Source organism: Bos javanicus, chromosome 14 (genome assembly GCF_032452875.1).
Source record: "Bos javanicus breed banteng chromosome 14, ARS-OSU_banteng_1.0, whole genome shotgun sequence".
In the NCBI taxonomy this organism is placed as follows: domain Eukaryota; kingdom Metazoa; phylum Chordata; class Mammalia; order Artiodactyla; family Bovidae; genus Bos; species Bos javanicus.
The window spans coordinates 59,245,745-59,270,662 of NC_083881.1; the positions used below are offsets into that span (position 1 = coordinate 59,245,745).

At 37.4% G+C, this 24,918-nt stretch overlaps 1 protein-coding gene across 5 annotated transcripts in view; it reads right to left on the bottom strand.

Annotated features, from left to right (window-relative positions):
• ZFPM2 (zinc finger protein, FOG family member 2) overlaps positions 1-24,918 on the bottom strand; it is a 525,437-nt gene that overhangs the window by 297,541 nt on the left and 202,978 nt on the right. Inside the window, exon 1 of one of the 5 annotated variants that reach the window (XM_061439168.1) lies at positions 24,591-24,912. The exons of the other annotated variants lie outside the window; for them this stretch is intronic. The gene's annotated coding sequence lies outside the window, so the exon portion shown is untranslated. Of the gene's footprint in view, positions 1-24,590; positions 24,913-24,918 lie in introns of those variants that run through there. 5 annotated transcript variants of the gene reach the window in all.

Consider the following 24,918-nt stretch of genomic DNA (forward strand, 5'->3'; position numbering starts at 1 on the left):
TAAGCAAAATGTGTTACATGCAGACAATGGAATATTATTCAGCCTTAAACAGGAAGGAAATTCTAACACATGCCAAACCATGGATGAAACTTGAAGACATTATTAAGTGAAATAAGCCAAGACACAAAGGGACAAATACTGCATGATTCCACTTAGATGATGTACATAAACTAGTTAAATTGTACAGAGACAGAGAGCAGACAGATGGTGGCTGCCAGGAGCAGGAAGGAGGGAGGAATGGATAGTTTTGGTTAATGGGTACAGATTCAATTTGGGAAGATGAAAAAATTCTAGAGATGGATGGTGGTGATGGCCACCCAACAATGTGAATGTACTTGATGCCACTGAACTGTGTACTTAAAAATGGTTAAAAGAGTAGGCTTTTGTTATGTATGTGTTATCACAATAATAAATCTATAAATGGCAAAAAATAAAATAAATAAATTGAAGTATGAAAAAATGAAGAGGTTTATTCATGGAACAATTTGAAGTTAGTCAGGTCTAGAACATGGGCTGCTACACATGGTCAATACATTCTCACTGCACTGTCCTGCCGCTATTCTGGTTGATTTTGATCACAGGAAGTCTGGACATCATTACCCTGAGTTGATGGCAAGATGGAATACAAATACAACATACAAAAATAACTCACTAACAAGTCGAACAGTCAACTGGTTGATTATATTATCCTTTGTATAATAAATCAACTGTTATTTTAAGGTCACAGTTCTTCTAAGGTCAGTATCTGCAGAGAATCTTACTAGCACTGTAGAAGCCATTTCCAGCAGGGAGGTGCAGCAATTGTCTGATGCAACAGAGCAGAGAAGTTGCTCGTTCAGAGATTTACTTCAAAGCTCTGGATGCCATAATTTTTGATGTCTAAAAACGTATAACCCTAGCATCATTCCTGGTTAGGTCACTGCATGCTATCAATCCTACCAATGGTGACGACACCCAAGACTAAGACAGGCAGCGAGTCTACAAAATACTAGGAGGTGTAGAGCACAAGCAAGTGGGTTGGAAATAGCTTGTCCTCATTTGTACTGGATCTACCTTTTTATATCTTCCAACAGAGGTCGAGGAATATCAAGCTCATATTCCCTGGAGGACCGGTGTAAAGATAAGGTCTTATACAATTCAAATATAAAAGAATCTTCCTTGTCCGCATTTGAAAAAAAATTACTGGGTAATTCTTTTCCAGGAATGGTACCTAACATTTGTTGAATATTTAGTATGTGCAGAGCATTGTAACTGAGTATTTTCATTTCATGATTTCAAAAAACAATCCTGAGATAATTTTATTCCCATTTTACAGACCAAACAAACTGAGGTTTAATTTATTTTCTCAAAGTTAAAGCAATGGCTAAAGTGAAAAGTTAGACCTAGTATTTAATTTTACCAGACCATTATGTTATATTTCTACTCATAATGTTTACCTAATGAATGACAGCCAGAAAGCTACACAAAGGAGCAATGCAATTTAAGGATTAAGAGAATAAGCTTTGTAGTGGGATCTGCTGCTGCTGCTGCTGCTGCTGCTGCTGCTTCAGTCGTGTCCGACTCCGTGCGACCCCATAGATGGCAGCCCACCAGGCTCCCCGGTACCTGGGATTCTCCAGGCAAGAACACTGGAGTGGGTTGCTATTTCCTTCTCCAATGAATGAAAGTGAAAAGTGAAAATGAAGTCGCTCAGTCGTGTCCAACTCTTAGCGACCCCACGGACTGCAGCCTACCCGGCTCCTCCATCCATGGGATTTTCCAGGCAAGAGTACTAGAGTGGGGTGCCATTGCCTTCTCCGGTAGTGGGATCTAGTTAGGTATTTATGCAAAAGCTTTCAAATTCCAAATTTGCAGAGCCAAGTAGAGGTGAAAATTATAATTTCAAATTGAAATAACAATACCTTAACTCTACACATAAATATATTTTAAATACAATTTCTCAATATAAGATTATACAGACTTGAATTTGGCTGATTAATAAAGCACAATATTTTTACTCTGATTTTCAAGGCTATATCTGGTCCCAGTAGAAAATAGCAAACTTTAGAATGGTTATGAGTGATGAGTCCAAAGATGTTGCTCACTCAAACATTTATCCGTATTTTTCCTTTTAAAATTTTAATAAGTAATGCCTGAGTATGGTTTTATAAAGATCCTCTAAAAAATCTTTTTGAAAAGTGAAAGCAATTCCTCAAGATTTCCTTATTCCAATTCTCTCACCAGTGGCCAGTAGGTTAACAATTTGAGATATCACATTATTTTATTTAATTCCAAATGGCAAGCCCATTGACTAAACATTTATCAAATAGCCCATTCTACTTCGTGGTTTCCATATGTACTTCTTGCAAACCAAATACTCATGTGTGTGTGAATCAATTTCTGGATAGATTCTGCACTACTTTTGTTTAATTTGTCTTTGTTTACACTAATATATAACAGTGATCTAATTATTACACAGATAATACGTTTTTCTATCTGTAGAGGCCAAGTTCTTCCTTTAGTTATTTGAAAGTTATGCATCTTATTACTATTCTTCAAATAGTAATCCTGAAATATTTTAAATTTCCTTATTGTATGCTATGATTTTTCTATCAATTCAATGACTTAAATCAGCTTGTATAATATCTATATAATTTCTTAAAGTCACTAATTATATATAGTGTGACTGGCTCATTACCGTCTTATTCCCCTTGGGTATACTCCTCTGAGCTGGGAGTTTCACTGAAATGTTCTTACTCTTCAGAGTAGTTTTTTCTTGAAAGTACATGGGCCTGTATTTCTTTTTATGAATCCAATTCTATTTAATTTGTTTTCTAGAAATTGCTCACAGTTTCTGGGTTTAGTGATGGCCCTCTCTCTCCTATTTTGCAGACCATTATGTGTATGTGTGTATATATACATGTCCTTCTGACAGTCATATGGGATTTGAGACAGGGATTGTGGGCACAAGGGCTTCCCTTGTGCTCGGTTGGGAAAGAATCTGCCTGCGATGCAAGAGACCCGGGTTCGATTCCTGGGTCTGGAAGATGCCCTGGAGGAGGAAATGGCAACCCACTCCAGTATTCTTGCCTGGAAAATCTCATGGACAGAGGAGCCTGGCAGGCTACAGTCCATGGGGTCACAAGAGTTGGACACGACTTAGCAACTAAATCACCACCATACTCAGGTTACCATCTTGAATCCTGATTCTTTTAGCAATATCACATTTTTAATATATTATAAATTGTTCATTGTGATTTTCATACAGTAATTTCTCTAACTAGTAAGTCTGGCACTCAAAGTCTTTGGCAATATTTTGCATACCTCTATTACCAACTTGTCTCACTGCTTTACAACTCCAGTTACACTCTTATATTTCCTGCCATCTGAAATTGTCCATAGATCTTTTCTCAAGCTGTTATCTAAACTTAGGCACTCTCTGCACTTGAAATATCTCCCTGTTCAGTTCAGTTCAGTCACTCAGTCGTATCCGACTCTTTGTGACCCCATGAATCACAGCACACCAGGCCTCCCTGTCCATCATCAACTCCTGGAGTTTACCCAAACTCATGTCCATTGAGTCGGTGATGCCATCCAGCCATCTCATCCTCTGTCGTCCCCTTGTCCTCCTGCCCCCAATCCCTCTCAGCATCAGGGTCTTTTCCAATGAGTCAACTCTTCACATGAGGTGGCCAAAGTACTGGAGTTTCAGCTTCAGCATCAGTGAACACCCAGGACTGATCTCCTTTAGGATGGACTGGTTGTGTCTCCTTGCCATCCAAAGGACTCTCAAGAGTCTTCTCCCTATTAATTATCCTTAATTGAAAGTCAACCTCAAAAACCATCTATTCCAAACAGCTTTCTCATATTCTTCCCACCCAGGAATAATCTCTGGCCACTCCCACTACATCACTGGAACATTTTGTTCCTCTATGACAATGCTGATCATAATAATCATCTGTCCATGCATAGTATCTATTTGCCTAACTAGATTAATGTTGCTAGAAGAAACTGACTAGGTCACATATACACATGTATTTATGTGTGTGTCTCTAAAATGTTTAACTTAATCAGGTTGCACTGTTATATATTTTTTCAAGTAATGCTACAAAGCTTATCATTGGATTTCACAAGAAAAATGTTGATTGTGTTCTATTTTTCCATGCTCTGCCTTCATAGACCATTTAAAATAATAGGTAATTGACTTGAGTGATTGAGCATGTGCATAGTAATGGAGAAGTGGATATCTAACTATGATAGTAAATGCTCTTGTGAGCCCTTTGTTTTCTTGAATTACAGATGACTTAATCCCAAAGAAAGGCAATGCCAAAGAATGCTAAAACTACCACACAATTGCACTCATCTCACACGCTAGTGAAGTAATGCTCAAAATTCTCCAAGCCAGGCTTCAGCAATATGTGAACCGTGAACTTCCTGATGTTCAAGCTGGTTTTAGAAAAGGCAGAGGAACCAGAGACCAAATTGCCAACATCCGCTGGATCATGGAAAAAGCAAGAAAGTTTCAGAAAAAAATCTATTTCTGCTTTATTGACTATGCCAAAGCCTTTAACTGTGTGGATCACAATAAACTGTGGAAAATTCTTCAAGAGATGGGAATACCAGACCACCTGACCTGCCTCTTGAGAAACCTATATGCAGGTCAGGAAGCAACAGTTAGAACTGGACATGGAACAAGAGACTGGTTCCAAATAGGAAAAGGAGTACGTCAAGGCTGTATATTGTCACCCTGTTTATTTAACTTATATGCAGAGTACATCATGAGAAATGCTGGACTGGAAGAAACACAAGCTGGAATCAAGATTGCCAGGAGAAATATCAGTAACCTCAGATAGGCAGATGACACCACCCTTATAGCAGAAAGTGGAGAGGAACTCAAAAGCCTCTTGATGAAAGTGAAAGAGGAGAGTGAAAAAGTTGGCTTAAAGCTCAATATTCAGAAAATGAAGATCATGGCATCTGGTCCCGCCACTTCATGGGAAATAGATGGGGAAACAGTGGAAACAGTGTCAGACTTTATTTTTCTGGGCTCCAAAATCACTACAGATGATGACTGCAGCCATGAAATTAAAAGACGCTTACTCCTTGGAAGGAAAGTTATGACCAACCTAGATAGCATATTCAAAAGCAGAGACATTACTTTGCCAACAAATGTTCATCTAGTCAAGGCTATGGTTTTTCCAGTGGTCATGTATGGATGTGAGAGTTGGACTGTGAAGAAGGCTGAGCGCCAAAGAATTGATGCTTTTGAACTGTGGTGTTGGAGAAGACTCTTGAGAATCCCTTGGACTGCAAGGAGATCCAACCAGTCCATTCTGAAGGAGATCAGCCCTGGGATTTCTTTGGAAGGAATGATGCTAAAGCTGAAACTCCAATACTTTGGCCACCTCATGTGAAGAGTTGACTCATTGGAAAAGACTCTGATGCTGGGAGGGATTGGGGGCAGGAGGAGAAGGGGACGACAGAGGATGAGATGGCTGGATGGCATCACTGACTCGATGGACGTGAGTCTGAGTGAACTCTGGGAGTTGGTGATGGACACGAGGCCTGGCGTGCTGCGATTCATGGGGTCGCAAAGAGTTGGACACGACTGAGCGACTGATCTGATCTGATCTGATCTACAATACTGTGCTAATTTCTGCTGCACAGCAAAATGATTCAGTTATACATATATATATGTGTGTGTGTATATATATATATATATTATTCTTGTGATCCCTTTCTACATTGAGTGATTCAGTTTAGTTCAGTTCAGTTCAGTTGCTCAATGGTGTCTGACTCTTTGCGACCCCATGAATCACAGCACGCCAGGCCTCCCTGTCCATCACCATCTCCCGGAGTTCACTCAGCCTCACGTCCATCGAGTCGGTGATGCCATCCAGCCATCTCATCCTCTGTCGTCCCCTTTTCCTCCTGCCCCCAATCCCTCCCAGCATCAGAGTCTTTTCCAATGAGTCAACTCTTCACATGAGGTGGCCAAACTACTGGAGTTTCAGCTTTAGCATCATTCCTTCCAAAGAACACCCAGGGCTGATCTCCTTTAGAATGGACTGGTTGGATCTCCTTGCAGTCCAAGGAACTCACAAGAGTCTTCTCCAACACCACAGTTCAAAAGCATCAATTCTTCGGCGCTCAGCTTTCTTCACAGTCCAACTCTCACATCCATACATGACCACTGGAAAAATCATAACGTTGACTAGATGGACCTTTGTTGGCAAAGCAATGTCTCTGCTTTTCAATATGCTATCTAGGTTGGTCATAATTTTCCTTCCAAGGAGTAAGAGTCTTTTAATTTCATGGCTGCAGTCACCATCTGCAGTGATTTTGGAGTCCAGAAAAATAAAGTCTGACACTGTTTCCCCATCTATTTGCCATGAAGTGATGGGACCAGATGCCATGATCCTCATTTTCTGAATGTTGAGCCTTAAGCCAACTTTTTCACTCTCCACTTGCACTCTCATCAAGAGGCTTTTATTTCCTCTTCACTTTCTGCCATAAGGGTGGTGTCATCTGCATATCTGAGGTTATTGATATTTCTCCTGGCAATCTTGATTCCAGCTTGTGCTTCTTCCAGCCCAGTGTTTCTCACTGAGTGATTATATCAGTTTAAATTTTTTCTCCGTTTAGACAGATCTTTTTCTACTTTCTTGCTTTCATCTTGCTATTACAAAAAGAAACTGGCCTTTATTTTGCTTTGAAATGTTTGTCTTAAACTATGTCCTATAAATTTGTATAAATTTGACACTTGAATGTATTTACCATTTTGATTCTTTTTCATCAATTTAACTGTTATTTTTTAAGTTTCATTTCCCTTTGGAATACTCTTTTCCACATTAACAGGTTATTTGTGTTCCTAAGAACATAGTTTATTAAAGAATTCATGTTACAATTTTTAATAAATTCATTTTAAAAATAGTTGTATTTGAAAAGGAGAATTAGAAACTAGAGAATTTTAGGCCAGGACAGGAATTTCAGTAACAAAGGTAATCTTTTGTTTTAAATTTTTAAAAAGGGGATAGGAGAAAATTTTTGCAAATGATGCAACACAAGAGCTTAATTTCCAAAATATACAAACAGTTCATACAACTCAACAACAAACAAAAAACTCTATCCAAAAACAGGCAGAAGACCTAAGTATATATTTCTCTAAAGAAGGCACACAGATGGCCAATAGACACATGAAAATATGCTCAACAGCACTGGTTATTAGAGAAATGCAAATTAAATCTGCAGTGAAGTACCACATCACAGCAGTCAAAAGGGCCATCATTAGAAAGTCAACAAATAACTTCTGGAGTGGAGAAAAGGGAACCTGTCTAGACTGTTGGTGGGGGTGCAACATGGTGCAGCCACTGTGGCAAACAGTACAGGGGCCCTCAGAAAACTGTAAGTACTATTACCACATGGTCCAGCAATCTCACTCCTGGGCACATATCCAGACAAAACTCTAGTTTGGAAAGATATGTGCACCCATATATTCATAGCAGCACTAACAGCCAAGACATAGAAACAGTCTAAAAGTCCATTGACAGATGAGTGGATAATATATAATGTATATATACACCACATCTTCTGATATAAATATATATACAGATGCATAATGGATACCTATATGTCTATATATAATGTATATATAATATATATTAATAAATATATAATGGACACACATATATATATATAAAATGCTGAATGCATAATCAATCACTAAGTCATTTGTCTGACTCTTTGCCACCCCATGGACCATAACCCACCAGGTTCCTCTGTCTATGGGGTTTCCCAGGCAAGAATACTGGACTGAGTTGCCATTTCCTTCTCCAGGGGATCTTTCCTGACCCAGGGTTTTAACGAGCATCACCTATGTTGGTAGGTGGGTTCTTTACCTCTGTGGAGATGGAAAAGGCAACCCACTCCAGGATTCTTGCCTGGAGAATTCCATGGACAGAGGAGCCTGGCAGGCTATAGCCCATGGCGTCACAAGGAGTCAGACACAATTGAGTGACTAACGCACTTTACCACTGAGTCACCAGGGAAGCCCTCATATGTTACTCAGCCATAAAAAAAGAATGAAATAATGCCCTGTGCAGCCACATGGATGGAACTAGAGCCTGCAAAATGAGTCCGAGAAAGACAATACTCATTCAATATCATGTATATGTAGAATCTAAAATACGACACAAATGAATCTATATATGTAACAGAAACAGATTCAGGGACATAGAGAAGAGACTGGTGATTGCCAAGGGGGAAGGAGGAAGGATGGAGTGAGAGGTTGGGGTTAGCAGAGATAAGCTCTTATATAAAAAAACTGATAAACAACAACAATATCCTTATGTATAGCATAGAGAACTATATTCAATATCTTATGATAAATCATAATGGAAAAGAATATAAAAAAGAATGTATATATACCTGAATCACTTTACTGTACAGCAGTAATGAACACATTATAAATCAACTACACTTCAATTAAAAAAAAAGAAAAAGAAATTTTACAGCTATACTTATCTAATACTTATTGGAAGATAATAGGTTAATCAAAATGTACAAAATCACATCTAAACATTCCTGAATGAGTCTTGAAGAACACACAAAAGGAAACAAAAATCTAAGTCATCAATAGTAAGGTCAAACACTTAAGACCATTAATGAGAAACCAAATCAATGAGGAGCTCAAGCCATGTCATCATGTGTCCAAGTGCTATGTGTGAGAAAATTTATTCTTTTATAACTCAAAAATATCTCCATGATGCCAATGTATTCCTTAATTTATTAACCATAATATTTCCAATCTGTGTTATGAAACTCAAACTGGGGCAAACAAATAAACAGAAGTAAATGGAAATCTAGGATCAGAAGAATTCCAATTCAAAAATACTGTAAACTCTTTAAAGGTCTTTGGGAGGAGGGATGCTCTAGGATTTGCTCACACTTTCCTTTATTTTTCAGGTAGTTTACCTTACTTCTCACAATAAAACTATGATAAAATCCACACATACTTTTTTGTACTCATCACACCAATTATACATGATAGCATACTATCTTAAGTACATGGGTCCCAGAAATGGGTTTAAGTCTCAGATAGTTATTTACTAGCTATGCAACATTAGACAGATTACTGAACCTTGTTAGGCCTCAACTTCTTCATCTACAAAATGAAAATTATAATCATACTTACCCCATGAAGCTGTTGAGAGGATGAAAAATTTTTATTTATATTTGCATTGTAGAACGGTACAAGATACATAGTAAGTACTTAATAAATATTAGCTATATTTATTATTCTTGTCCCCAAATCCTAAAGCAAAGTTGCCCTTAATTAACAAATATTAAAACACTTTGTTGTCCTTTCAATATATTTCTTCATGTCTGCATAATTGTCACCAGGTATATCACAAAGTAATAACTTTCCCTAAAAGTGTCCTCTATTTCAATCTCAAAGCATCTCAGCATTGTCCATGTTCCAATATTAGAAATCAAAACTGGTTTAAGGAATACTATATTGTCTTGCTAGTCTAGCACATAGTTTTGAAATGTATTCAGTTTTCAAATAGGTTTTTCCTGCATGACAATTACATTTAAAAGAGCTTATTGCCACTGAAACCACCTCCTTTTAAGCCAACTCTGCCTACTTTTCTCTGCTCATAGCACTCATGTGGTAGTAACAACACAAAGGAATCTGCATGATTTCAGTGCATGACTCATTTCCAGCAAATCACGCACACACATTCTCAATTTTTCATGCATGAGGGATGTGTAAAACTGTAAAAATGTTTGGACATTTGAGAAGACTAAATCAACAGAGAGTAAGCATTTTATCAAATCTACAAGTGAAATTAAACTTTAATTTAAATAAATAAACTCTACCATTAAAAAGGAGTTGCTCTCCATCTGAGCTAAAAAGATGAAGTATAATTGTGTCTATGTTAATAGATCCAGCAAGCACAAGGAAATTCAGCAGAGGCTCCTGTACGAACATGTTGATGACTCACAGGTGTGTAGGCATGGTTTGTAAACACAGATGGAAAGGGTGACAAATAGATGAATATATCAGTTACATTTGTGGTCTGCCCCTCTTCAAAGACGGCATTTATTTTTCCAAATTCTTGGATAGTTACAAAAGAGGCGTCTATGAGATGACAAAGATGTTATCAGTATTCAGAGTGTCTCTGACTGAATTAACTGAGATAAAATCAAGTTGGTACCAAAATTTGTTTTTAATTCAATTATTTTATTATCTGTATGTCATGGTAATAAAGTAAATATTGGCTAATTCTAAAAGAAGGACAAACAATGATCAAGATTATAAAGAATGATTGTTTTTATTTATATCATCAAGTTGTCAAGGAGAATAACTTTTCACAGTAACAAAATACATCTTTACTTTATTTAACGCAATTGAGTCAGGACCCCTCTTGCCAAAGAATTCATTCACTGAAACTAATGGTCTCAACCAAAACATTTTGTTACTTAAGACTCAACAGCTATTATCCTTGACAATGGCGATATGATCTAGTTAAACCTTACTATAATTTAATGCAAATATCAAAACATGCTTAAATCCATGATGTGATTTTATTCCATATTCTTTGTTCTCAACTAAATTACTGAATTTGTAGTGACTTGCCCTACAAAACGTGTTTTACTTAATTTTATTTTTATTTTGTTGAAAGTATAGTTGACTTGAAATAGTATATTAGCTTCAAGTATACAACAATAGTGAGTTGATGTTTTTATAAATTACAAAACATACAAAGTTATTATAATATTATTAACTATATTTCCTGTGCTATATATTACATCTCTGTGAGCTATTCCTTTTATAACTGGTACTTTGCACCCCTTAAGCCCTTTCACCTGTTTTGCCATTCACCCACTACTACTCCTCCTGGCAATACTGGTTTGTTCTCTGGATCTGTGATTCTGATTCTGTTTTGTTATATTTTCTAATTTGCTTTGTTTTTTAGATTCCACATATAAGTGAAAATACTGTATTTATCTTTGTCTGACATTTCATGAAGCTTAATGTGCTCCAGGTTCAGCCATTTTGTTGCAAATGACAAGACTGCACTCTATTTTTATAGCTGAATGATATTCTATTGTATGTGTGTGTATGTATATATATACATATGTACATGTATACATATATGCTATATTGCATTGATTGAATAAAGATATATATATATATGGTATACTGCATAGATTGGATAAAGAGATATATATATGGTATAAAGCGTATAAATATGTGTATACATATAGAGTATATTGCATAAACATTACACTCTTTTTCATAGATGAGGGATATCCTATTGTGTGTATACATACATATATATATATGATATATATGTACATATACACCACATCTTCTCTATCCAGTCGTCTGTTGATAGACATTTTAAAAATCAAAAGGAACAAAAGTCAACAAAAAACTGAACATTAATCAAGAAATGAGTTAAAAATATTTTTTTGCATGACTCTGAATTGAGAATAAGCCAGTGGTTCGAGCAAGAGCTAAGAGCAGAAGGCATGTGCTTGCAGTCCTACATTACTAATTGGGGGACCTAGATTCTTTTCCAGGAAAATGGGGATAGTTGTGCCTATTTCATTGGAATGTGGTAAAGATTACAGGTAATACTCTGGAACAATGCTGGACACATAGCTTTTGATAAACATTTAATATTTTATCTGTCAATGCTGTAACAACTGTATTAGACATACAGAGTGGCAAATATTATTGTCAAAGGAGAGGAAAGAGAAACAATTGGTCAAATACAACTATTCCATGTGCTGCAAAATATTTGTTTTATCATTATAGGTATTCAAATACATGGCCAACTTAAGAGCCTGAACCATCAGACAGGTATTTTCCTTAAATGCTGCTCAATCTCACTGATAAAGAACAACCTTTTCAAAAATTAAAAATACAAGTGGTTGCTTTCTTTAATGATAATCTTTTAGAGCTTTTTAAAAGTATATCCAGATAAGAACATCATTTTCAAATATTAATTGTCTCCAAATACATTTATCCTACACTATCGCTTACATTTCCACTAATTAAACACTTTTCAAGAGGAGACCATCTAATGCGTGGGTTCTCCTCCTAGAATCCATTCCTTCCCTCTCTTCCTATAATTTGTGTGGTTTAAGAAAACTAATTCCCTCCTGTCTCAGAAGGGGTAACTCATGAGACATAACTAAGGCTATTCCTTCTCTCCTCCATAATGCCTTTTGATTGGTTCCAGAAGTTGACAAGCATTCAAGTCAGAGCAATCAAAATCAATGTCAAGGACTTTCAAAAAAAAAGGCCTAGAGAGAAGAGCTCCTTAGCTCTGGGCTGTGTAGTGTGTGTGTAGTGTGTGTGTAAAGGGTCAGACAGCTTTGCTGCCATGAGGAAGACTAACCTAAGAATATAGCTAAAACCCTAAACAGGGCAGAACCAGGAGATTAGCAAAGAACCAGTACCTGTACCCTAGAGGTATCATGATCCTTTGGCATTTTCAGTCACATAAACCAGTCCTTTCTCTATAGTATTCATATTAGCCTTTGTTATTTGTTACAAACATTTTCTAAATAATAAGAAATACAAGAATAAAAGAGTAGGGACTGAGGATCTTAGCTTAAGAATCTAAAATAAAATATTAACTAAACAAACTAGATATGACTTTGAGTCAATGGTTGTTCCCTGGGGCTCTTGGTCTTACTCCTTGATACTCATAGGATGGTTATGAAGGTCAAGTGGAAAATCACATGCAAAGTGATGTATATATATATGTATACATATATACAGTGCCTGGTGCATACAACATAATGCTTGATCCTCCTCTTTATACATGTCCCATCGCCTCCTGAAGAGAAGATGGACAGCAGCATCAGAGTTGAGCATTTCTAATACCACAATCAAGAGTTACATGAGAAAAAACTGAATGTGTACCAAAACTTTTAACCTTAACTACATATCTTTCTATTTAACATTAATCAATAGTTACGTACATTTAGCACTAACAGAGTTCCACAGTCTTAAATAGGGATCCTGTCTAGTGCATGTCCTCTTCCATCTCAGCACTTACCTTCAAGGCTTTTCAGTTTCCTGAGTTACTGAAGATGCTAATGGTACCCTGGTCCTTCAAATACCCATTCACATAATTCCTCATCTTAATGAATTTAGGTATCTTACTGTGAGATTAAGGGTTACTTCAATACATTTATTCACACCAATATTGACTAAGAGCCTACTATGTGCAGGGCCTTGTTAAGCTCTGGAGATACAACCAGAAACAAACAAATAAGAAGTCAGTCCTAGTCTGTGTCTTACTGAGCTTTGAGTCTACTGAGAAAGGCAAGCAACGATCAAACGTCACACATGAATTGCAATTGTGACCAATTCTAGAGAGAAAAGCACATGGTAGGATGAGTACTCTAAACACAGAGACCCTTAGGGAGGTCAGGAGAGCTTTCTAGGTGGAGGCGGTAGTTGAGCTGAGGCTCAGAAAAGGGGGCACAGAAGAGTGTACTTCAAGCTGCGAGAATAACATGTCATGGGTGGCAAGGAAATGTGATGGACACAGATTCCCACAACAATCAAGAGAGCTGAAGAAGAGCCTTGGGATTGTGAGGAATTCATATTGTCCACAGCTGCAGGACACCCTGCTGCTGCTGCTGCTAAGTCGCTTCAGTTGTGTCCAATTCTGTGTGACCCCATAGCCGGCAGCCCATCAGGCTCCACCGTCCCTGGGATTCTCCAGGCAAGAACACTGGAGCGGGTTGCCATTTCTTTCTCCAATGCATGAAAGTGAAAAGTGAAGTCGTGTCCGACTCTTAGCGACCCCATGGACTGCAGCATACCAAGCTCCTCTGTCCATGGGATTTTCCAGGCAAGAGTACTGGAGTGGGGTGCCATTGCCTTCTCCTGCAGGACACCCTAGGCATCTACTTAGTGGGACTGTGCGTGGACTGATGCCAGATACATGTAGGCTGCTAACGTAAATCACAAACTGTAATTCATCAGCACACAATCTCTGTCAGAAAGTCAGTGGTGTCTCTAGGACTTCAATGTTTGTCTAAGAGCTATCTGCATCACAACTATCTGGCTTTCATCTGTCTGTCTATCTCTCTGAATCTCCACTCTAGACCAATTTATTGGAAGTCTTTGTGGGTGTAATCTAGAAATCTACATATTTCACTATTTCCCAACGTGACTCATGCTCATCATACACTGAGAGCTAGCAATTACAGTGTCATTACTCTTGGAAGGGAATTATTTATTTGACCCTAAGGAAACAATTCAAATAAGTCAACCCACACATTAATAAAGCAGAATATTAGCTCTTTTTAAAACATACTAAATATTACAAATAAATTCAATGTTTTTGTAAAGCCTATACGAAATCTCTTGTAAGTGAAAACAACTTTAAAAATACAATTTCATAAATAATGATTTCAATATTTGAGGAACGATGCAGACAGGAAGGAGAAATGTAAATATAACCTCCATTTTTCCTAAAAGTGCTAAACAGCACAGTGTATACAGGAATTCTGTCTGGAATAGATGTGCTTTTTACAGAGCAATTTGGAGACTTGAACAATAGAGTAGCTCCAGTTTCCCTTATTCTACATTTCTACATTTAGGATACTAACTACTGGATGTGATAATGAACATGAGATCAGAGGAAAAGGGATTTTCTTCCCCCATGAACTCCTTATACAGACCTTAAAAAATAGGCATCGCTTTGGATCAGATACCCATTATCAATTTGGACAGAGAGTGTCTGAACCACTATTATCTGCAAATGATTCATGAGAGCAGGTATTTCGCTACCTGAGGATTTTAGTGAATCCATAAATATAAGAAAAGACAGAAGCTGGAATTCATAAAGGGCCTTGAGCAATATCTAGGAAAGAAAATTATGTCCAATCTGAAGAAAAACGTAATTTACCAATGTGACTCACCTGTTCTATTACCAGTAGGATCTCTTTCTTATTTACCAGCTGTTTTGCATGTTAGTTTCTGTTTCACAATGGAAAACACAAAAGCTTCCTGAGACTCTCTCATCAGGAAAGCACACTTTCAATTAGGAAATAGTAACCTTATAGAGATTCACAAAGCCATGATTTAAAAAAGGGAAACTCAAGCTATTTCTATATTTTAAAAATACAAAAAAGAAAAACATTACAACGCGCGCACACACACACACACACACATATATATATATATATAGGCATATGATACGTAGGCTGATATAAAAATCTCCCAAACTTCCTTCCCTATTAAAATTCTTACAGTAAGAGCAACATACTGCCATTTTAGAATAAATAACATTTTATCTTTTGGCTTTACTGCCTTATATCAAAGATATGGTTATTTGACCAATTAATTTACATAAAAACAAACAATATAATTCCCTGACATTTATAAAGTTAATAATGCATATTAAATCATTAAAAAATTTAAGGGTATATTTTTCTCACTGCAATTCTTTAAAAACACATCCACCCTTTAAAATAAATAAAATTTCTGGAGTCTCACCATTTATCAAAGACAACTTAAAAGCCACAGTAAAGGAAAAATTTACAACACATGACTGACTACTGATTTTATGTGGAAATAAACAATCAGTGATATAAAATGCAAAAATCTGATTTTTTTCATTATTACTACTATACATAGAATGTTTTCCATGTGTCAAACACGGTACTTAATGTTTTACAAAAGAACACTGCAATTCAATCTGTCAGGTACTTAGTATTATTCCCATTTTGTAGACGAGGAAATGAGACCTAAGGTCAACCAGGGTCAAAGCTGAAATTTTTACGCATGACCTTCTGATTTCAATACCCATGCTCCTCAGTGTAAGATACGTAAATGTGATAATTTTCCAAAACAGCCCAATAATTTAGGCTACTGCTGAGCTCTCAATATCTTAAGGTCATTTCAAGCATGTAATATTTATGGCCTTTTGTGCACAAAGTTCACTCTTGAGTGCCACTACCATAGGTTTGCTGGGTTTTGGATTACTGATTTGATCTGTACAGTTCAAGTGATTTCTATAATGAAGAGCATTGTAACAGTTGTAGCTAATGATTCAGGTTATAATTTTGTGACCTTAAAAGAAAGGCTTTTTCCTCTAAAGAAATTACTAGCTTAAACTGGATTATTCGACCTTTCAGTACTAAACTCTTACCCACTGAAATAACTCACCCACTAAAATTCCAAAAACACTGATATCAGATCAACAGAGTGAAGAGTTCAGAAGGCATCTAAATCAAATACTACTGTCCACTTAAGTAGCAGCATTCCCTAGAATCAAAATAAAACAGAGGCTCATGACAATCACGCCATAATTTGGGATAGCTCTGGCAATCACTTTCTAGATAGAAAACTGAGAAACACTTGCCCATCTCCCTACCACAGAAACAGATTTTTTTTTGGAGGGGTGGCATTTCATCTTGATACATATATAATGCAAATGGGACTGAAAGAGGTAGCAACTTACACTTCATCAGTTATTTACCTCTCAGTGTGGATAGGTTTCCCGGGTTTGATTCCTGGGTCAGGAAGATGCCCTGGAGAAAGGATAGGTTACCTACTCCAGTATCTTTAGGCTTCCCTGGTGGCTCTGACAGTAAAGAATCTGCCTGCAATGCAGCAGATCTGGGTTTGATCACCAGGTTGGAAAGATTCCCCAGAGGAGGGCATGTCAACCCACTCCAGTAATCTTTCCTGGAGAATCTCCATGGACAGAGGAGCTTGGTAGGCTCCAGTCCATGGGGTCACAACAAGTCAGCCATGGCTGGGCAACTAAGCACAGCACAGAGGACAGGTTTATTAGACTCTTTCTTGGGAGAAAATGTGTTTGTAAATGAGAACGTGAATTAAAGATGGGAATCTCAGGATCTTTCAGAGTGAAAGCCAGTGAAAGTCAAAGCTTCTAAGTGGTGAAAAGTGAAAATGAAAGTTGCTCAGTCGTGTCCAACTCTTTGCAACCCTATGGACTATACAGTCCATGGAATTCTCCAGGCCAGATAGTGGAGTGGGTAGCCTTTCCTTTCTGCAGGGGATCTTCCCAAGCCAGGGATTGAACCCAGGTCTCCTGCATTACAGGAGGATTCTTTACCAGCTGAGCCACAAGGGGAGCCCTCTAAGTGGTGAGAGGCCATCAATGGAGAAGCAGGGAATGTTGACAGCAGATGCTCCTCCCAGGCTAATCTGGACATGACTCACCAGTTCTGAAGACCATTCTTGCTCTGGGAGCAGATTCAGTGGTTGGTCCAGGCACTGATTGAGCATTCCTGAGTGCTACCTGCAAGCTTTCATTAAGGGGTTCTGCATTGCCAAGCCCTGTTATCTCAAACACCAAGGGACCACCATGAGGCTGACTGCAGACATATAAGCGCACTGAACCTAGTATACAAACCCTTAGGATAAGGGTAAAATTTCTTAGGCAGTGAACATATCTTGAGACCTTCTACATCATCCATCTTTTTAGACCTGCTTGTAGAGCATATGAGGCTGGACATTCTTGAGGCATCAGAATGTCAATTCAGCCCCTGAAAATCCTCACCCCAGTGCCTGAGTCTGTAATCCAGTTCTTTCTAATTGCAAACTTGACTATTATACTGTCACTGGAAGGGGTTCTTTAGACAGCTAATGACTTGAATAAGCCAATACTTTATTATTAATAAGTTAATATTGAGTTGTTCTGCAACCTCTCCGCAAAAATGTCAGAGAGAAAAATTCCAATCACCTACAACATGTCTCGAATTAAGATTGCGGGAGAAATATCAATAACCTCAGGTATGCAGATGACACCACCCTTATGGCAGAAAGCAAAGAAGAACTAAAGAGCCTCTTGATGAAAGAGAAAGAAGAGAGTGGAAAAGTTGGCTTAAAACTCAACAAAGAAAACTAATATTATGGCATCTGGTCCCATCATTTCATGGCAAATAGATGGGGAAACAGTGGCTGATTTTATTTTCTTGGGCTCCAAATCACTACAGATGGTGACTGCAGCCATGAAATTAAAAGACTCTTACTCCTTGAAAGGAAAGTTATGACCAACCTAGACAGCATATTAAAAAGCAGAGACATTACTTTGCCAACAAAGGTCCCTCTAGTCAAAGCTATGGTTTTTCCAGTAATCATGCATGGATGTGAGAGTTGAACTATAAAGAAAGCTGAGCACTGAAGAACTGATCCTTTTGAACTGTGGTGTTAGAAAAGACTCTTGAGAGTCCCTTGGACAGCCATGGACATCCATCCAGTCCATCCTAAAGGGAATCAGTCCTGAATATTCGCTGGAAGGACTGATGATGAAGCTGAAACTCCAATACTCTGGCCACCAGATGCAAAGACCTGACTCATTTGAAAAGACCCTGATGCTAAGATTGAAGGCAGGAGGAGAAGGGGACAAAAGAGAATGAGATGGTTGGATGGAATCACCACCTCAGTGGACATGAGTTTGAGTAAACTCTGGGAGTTGGTGATGGACAAGGAGGCCTGGCGTGCTGCAGTCCATGGGGTCGCAAAGAGTCGGACACGACTGAGCAACTGATCCGAACTGAACATCATGTCATGACACCTAGAGGCCTCACTGAGGGTGAAGGATATAGGGAGATCAGAAGTGGAGATAGAAAATACCTTTTGTATATTTTTAACCATAATCAACTAATTTATTTCCTGACTAGTGTTTGCCACCACTTCGTTAAGAGTCAGTCAGTTCAGTTCAGTCATTCAGTCATGTCTGACTCTTTGCGACCCCATGGACTGCAGCACGCCAGGCTGCTGTCTATCACCAACTTCCAGAGCCTACTCAAACTCATGTCTATCACGTCGGTGATGCCATCCAACCATCTCATCCTCTGTTAGAGTTATGTATTAATACAAGATAAGATAAGATTAGATTCCAAAGTGAAGCAGTTTCTTGGAAACAAAAAATACACACAGTTCCTTGTGGGATGTGCCAGAAGAGCTCAACTAACCTACCCACAAATAACATTCCCCAATTAATAAAGATGTTTTTGTTTTTACTGTATTCATGAAAGTAAAGTGGTGAAAATCATTTTATGTCTATACCCACATAGAGGGGAGAGGAGACTTAGCTCTCCAACGTTCTCCAAGGCCACTTATGTAGATACAGAAGACTGCAGTCATAGCTTCTTCTGTGGCAAAGGAAAGAGCGGCATAAGATTGCATAAAGGGTAACAACAGCTCAGTATTTAAATAGTGGGGAAAGCTGTGGAAGACGAAGTAGGACTGGCTGATCTCAGTTACTGCTCTGGGACTGGATGGAGTCATGTCGGATCACTGTATCCCGTGTCTGAATGATCACAGAATAACAGAACACAGACTAGCCGGGGAACGTATCTGCTAATTGTATGACCGCGTTACTGATCAAACACGCCCACTTTATTTTATATACATACTACATGAAAAGTAATCCTTGTGCTTTATCTTCTGCATAACTGTCTGCCCCACAAATTACCATTAATTTTATTTTATCATTGGTAACCATCTCAATATAAAGAAAATGTTTCATACCTACTACTCCTCTTCCTTAAATGACTTCTAGTTTAAAAAAATAAAAAGAGAGAAAAGAACAGAAAAAAAAAAAGGATAATGTAAAGTTCAGCCATCAAAAATGGCTTCATTAAGATCTTTAATGAAGCACATGGGAGCCATTTATTGACTTCTCAACTATTAAGATGGAACATTATTACTGTCTTAATAGTATTTCCATTTTCATTTAGGAAATAACTAATCAAGGGATCAATGTACCAAAGACTTTATTTTCTTTCCCTTGGGTCACTGGAAGTACATTTTTTAAAATGCAAAAAACGTAAGAGCAATTCCCCCAGGCACCATATCACATGAACAATTTAAAGAAATAACAAGAAGGGTGAAAGGTCAACAGCTACCGATCTGAGTCATTATAAAGCAAATGCAAACTCTGGGAGTGGAGAGTCTCCTTTTCCGGAAGAAGGACAGGATCCCTTCCTTGGCACAGAAGCTTCCCCTCCAAGGTATGCAAAGAGCCCCCACCCTGACCTGCTGTCAACCCGGGAAACATTTCTATTTCTCAGACTCCCTGAGAATGCAAACTAGTGTTTTCCTGGTAGTTCTCACAGCTCTGCTTCCTTTGAGGTACAGATGTGTAGCCACAGAACCCAATCAGATAGCGCCTATTTACATATTTATAAAGCCTCCTGTAAAATCTCCTATCAATTGTTGCTGCTATATATAGGCCTTTCAAAGTATCTTGTGGGCCCAGCGCTCTACTGCACCGCTCCCTTCAGGAATCCTGATATATCGCATAATGTGATTTCAATGTAAATGGGGCCCATCGCACAATCACACCACTTCACAAACTCTTTTCTGCTGGGGTAGCTTAAATCTAAACACACTCAAGCAGCTTGCTGCACTGGAGCAAGATTTCTTCCACATTAAAAAAAAAAAAAATTTTTTTTTCAAAAAAAAAAAAAAAAATCCCAAACCCTAACACAACAATGCCAGGGAAAAGGGAAAAAAAAAAAAAACTGAACGTTTTTCTGCAGAAAGATGGGCCGTCTCCAAATCCTTGTGCCCTATCAGACAAATTAAAGTAAATCAAGCATGAAATGAAGCCGAAGAGCCCCGAGATAAGGCTCCTTTAAGTCGTTTACAGATTAGGATAGAGAGAGGTGCATCTGGTCTCTGGCAGCGAAGGAGGCCAGTTTCTCAGCTCACAATAGCAGCCTGTGTATAGGATTACCTTACCTTGTCACTGACAAGGGAGGAGGCGCCTGCAAGATGTCTCTAACTAACTTCCTAATGTCCCTGGTTAAGTTCTCTTATTAAAGTATTAACTGTTACAATGAGAGAAATACGTTCTGATAAAACCAAACCAAACCAAAAAGAAAAAAAAAAAATCTCACAGACTGATTTATGAACTGGGTAGAAGCTGATAAACTGGGAGGGTGGGAGCGAGGGTTGACTACCAGCAGATGAGCCTCTTCTCTTATCAGTCAGGATTCTGCTGCTAGAGACAGAAGCTGATAAATTTCCAACAGGAATTAGTGATGCAGCCAGGAAACTGTGTGTTACTGGTTGGACTGGTGCTCTAGCGGCTGCCAAAAGGACCTCTCCTGTTATCAGATGTGATGTTGCTGTTGTAAACAGTGAAGTACTCTCCAAGGGAAACTGGATGCTCTCTCAAAATGCTCCGCGATTAATGGTTAAACTATAACATGAGGTGGTGCAAGATTTTCTTGGAAGCATCTGGAATTCTGCAGCTTCTCAGTCGGAGACCTTTTTGTTCCTTGGCATTCTGAGCAGCTTGGAAACTCCCTCCTCTTTCCTTCCTAGACAAAGAACTTTTTCTTCTTCAATAAATTTTATTTATACCTTGTTTCAATCTAAGGAAATCCTTAATTTTCCACCATCACAAAGAGACTGCTATTAACCCAACCTACTCATCAGTTTCAATTACTCTGAAGAATACACTCTAATTCAGTTTTATGATTAGATAGAGTGGTGTTGGTAGGAGGAGGTGGGCAGGGTTACTTGTGTCTCCTTTTAATCAGAGGTCAACCGATTGAACCCGCAACCAAACAAGACGTTCATGTTGTTGGCTGGACCATTTCAGTACTCTGTGGTCAATCCAACGGAGAATGAAACAGTATGGTTGTTTTATGATACAACATATTTTACTGTCTCAGTATTTTATTGTGCCCAATGGTACAGAACATTTTATTGCACTTTACAGTTTACACTGTGCTGTCACTTTTCATATTTGAGATACACAATATTACTACAAAATTATGATGAATAAATTGCCGTTCAACTGGATTAAGCAACTTGCCCCAAAACACTGGGTTGGTTAGATGCAAAGTCTGAACTTAAAATCAATCCAATTTTCCTTCTCAATATGTCATGTTGCCAAATTAATTACCTCATCTTTGGATTAAAGAACTCAAGAAGAAATTCCCAGGTGCTTTAATGATAGGTAGGTATTCACCCCCAGTCTGGGGTCAGTCACTTGTTATCAAAGATCTGTAGGGACTGGAGCATATCAGAGACACAAGATACATTTTAAACTCTGAGTATGTGGTATATGCTAACTTAGGAATATTGTGTTTTTCTCTTAGGTAACTATTCAAGAACTCTTAGGTTAAAAAGTATAAAACCATGAATTAAAAATATACTAATAAACATTTGCTTGGATGAATTTTCAACTTGGCCTTCTTCTGACATACATGGATTTCCTCTGCTTTCATCTCTCAGCTTTTCCAAAATTATTTGTTACGATATACCTCTGAAAGGAATCTCCTTCAATCATACCAATTTATATGTTTTTATACTTTCTTCAGTATCTATATTGAAATATTTAAGTAAAACTAATTCAAAGAATCTTTTACTGACAATGTTTCTTAAAAGTAATAAAATACTTATATTTTATAAAATAAAATGTATGCAATTTTATTTAATGGTATTTCTCAAAGTTCCAGGCAATAGAACAAAATATTTCCAAGACCAGAAACCTTTGAGAGAGGTTTAGGAGCTGGAAAAAACAAATGTTTAATATAAAACAGTTTTTTTTTTTTTAAATACAGTTTTCTTTTTTAATATCACATTTAATTTTTCTTAGAAATCTGAATAAGAAGTTTCTATCTCATCACAGAGAAAATTTAGAATTAAATGTTACAAAATATTTGAGAAATAAGCCCTAATAACAAACTCTGTGTGTCTATGTGAATACAGGTGAAAACCTGATGAAAGTAACATGTTCAAAACATTTATGAATATGTCTGTAATTATTTTCAGTGGAGTAGGTTGAGGATAATCCTTCTCTGAGCCCAGAATTGATATATTTACAAATCTGTGACCAAATGATGATATCTAACAAGTGCTCTGCTTGCTGCTCCAAAATAATAAACTATCTTAAATTATGCCAAAAAAGATAAGAGACATGCTTTATTTCCCCCATTTATTAATACTGTGAGGAGGTGACATTTATTCATGATATTTACAGTGCTTCTTTACACTTGACTTTGGGGAAAGCACTTTTTTTTTTCTTTTTTTGCTTCTTCATTGTGTGTGATTTGGAAACAGATTTATCCATGTTTTAGAAAATATCACTCAGTTAAAGAAGGAGTTACAATATGTTCTTCCTTGGTAAAATATATCTGTCAAACACAGGCTAAAATATTCTTCACACATTTTATGTCATATTTTACTATTATTGGAATTTGAAACTTTAAAACTTCTTTATACAATGGACATAAAATAGATTTATGGTATGACATTTTATTGCATTTTGTATATGTTAGCTATATATATATCTCATTGATTATCTCTGATTAATCATTAGTTCAGCTGTTTCAATTTTCTTAAAGCAGTAGTAAGAAGATTTGAGGTATAACAGACACAGGAATCTTTCTTACTTACAAGGTTTGTAGTGAAACAATGGGCTTCCCTGGTAGCTCAGGGAAAGAGTCTGCATGTAATACAGGAGACCTGAGTTCAATCCCTGGGTTGGGAAGATCTCCTAGAGAAGGAAATGGCAACCCATTCCAGTATTCTTGCCTGGGAAATCCCATAAACAGAGAAGCCTGGCAGGCTATAGTCCATAGGGTCGCAACAGTTGGACACGACTTAGTGGCTAAACCTACCTAGCAAAACAACATAACAATGATTAATTCAAGAAACAGCAAAAGTTAAATATATCTTTTATCTATATATCTTTCTGACTTCACTGGAATGTCTTTAGAAAAGTAAAAGTATGTTCAGACATTACTTAATACGTATTTGTTGTTTGGGTCTATTTTCATCCATAAGTGAAAGATCTTCAAGACAAATGTGATTTTGAGTTTATATCTATACAGTGAATGGAGATATAAATTAAATGGCCATACTTTCCAGTATGTGCTAGCTGTTTGCGTGTTTCACAAGACCCAAATCAACCGGACTGAAAGCTGCAGTTCTTAAACACTCTTGTGTTAGTAATTTTCACACCAACGAAGTGTTTCCACTAATAGTAGCAGTAGTGGTAGTTGCCAGTAATAGAAGACCTACTGGGTATGCACTGAATGAGAGCTTTGCTTCCTCTTAAATATATTACATCTTTTAATTCTCACTAGAGCCAGCTTTACAGAGTAAACACAATTGCTTTTATTTCACAGCTCAAACACCAAAGGCTCAAAGAGCTCAGACAATGGTCAGGATCTATTCCTCCCAGGTCCCTGTGATTCCAAGCCCACCCACTTTCACTGTGATTGACTGTCTGGCGTTACTTCACAATACAAATCAGATCGACATTTTTACATACAGCCAACAATGTTTGTTTTAAAACAACCACTGGTAATCATTTATTATTATAAATACTTTTTCCTTTTGATATGTTTTATATATTCCCCATGAGAAAATACTAGTATTCTGAAAATTTATGAGAAATATGATTAGATACTACAAAGTTGTCCTCTTTTAATTTTTCTCTTCCTTAGGTATGCAAGTAAATTTAACAAAGATAAGAATTCAACAAGGTGAGTTAAAGTAAGCATAAGAAAGGTCTATTCCTACTCAGAAAATTATTATAAGATGGTGCTGGAACAAGGTTGCCACATACCAGTTCATGTGCTTAATCCATGATTCTAAAGTAGACACTAACTTTGCATTGTCACACCACCCCTATTTACACATGTTATATCAACATCTGCTTAACAGTGTTTTGACTCAGGCCAGGAACTGAAAACATCATAAAAGTCACACTAAAAAGCATTATATCCCTGCTTTGGTTAACCATATCAGACTGAAGAAGGCTCTTGAAGTTCCAATGCCATCACTTCTGTGATTTCTCTTTGAAGAGTTTCTTAAACTTAGGAAATGCAATTTTTCTACACATCACTAGGAAATTGCAAATTACGTGAGAGAAATGGAGCCAAAGTTTGTCATAC